Below are 359 nucleotides of genomic sequence, written 5' to 3'. Positions count from 1 at the left end.
GCGATCGCTCGCACTCGCAGCCTAGGCCAGCATGGGTCATGGGATCGGCATCGGCATGATGTGTCACTAAAGTCAACATTTAATTGTTGCGCAGCGCGATGATCCGAGTTCCGTACTGCTGTCACCAGCATTATCCCAAGTCTCCCAGACAGCGATCGAAAGAAAGAAAGAAAGAAAGAGTCTTTACTCTTTTGCATGATCAGACAAAATAAAGACAAAAGTTTAGAATAAATAAAATAGAAAAAGTATAAGTTATAAGCTACCTTGTCCACAACAGACGGGACGGTGTTTTGTCACTTTCCAGATCGCTGTCACTGTGGTTTAGTGTCGTCCCGGGCTGGCTGTCAGTGTGATCACCC

This window comes from Gymnoscopelus braueri (genome assembly GCF_963280865.1).
Source record: "Gymnoscopelus braueri genome assembly, chromosome: 15".
In the NCBI taxonomy this organism is placed as follows: domain Eukaryota; kingdom Metazoa; phylum Chordata; class Actinopteri; order Myctophiformes; family Myctophidae; genus Gymnoscopelus; species Gymnoscopelus braueri.
The sequence above is the reverse complement of the archived record's forward strand: the minus strand, read 5'-3'. Positions refer to the sequence as shown.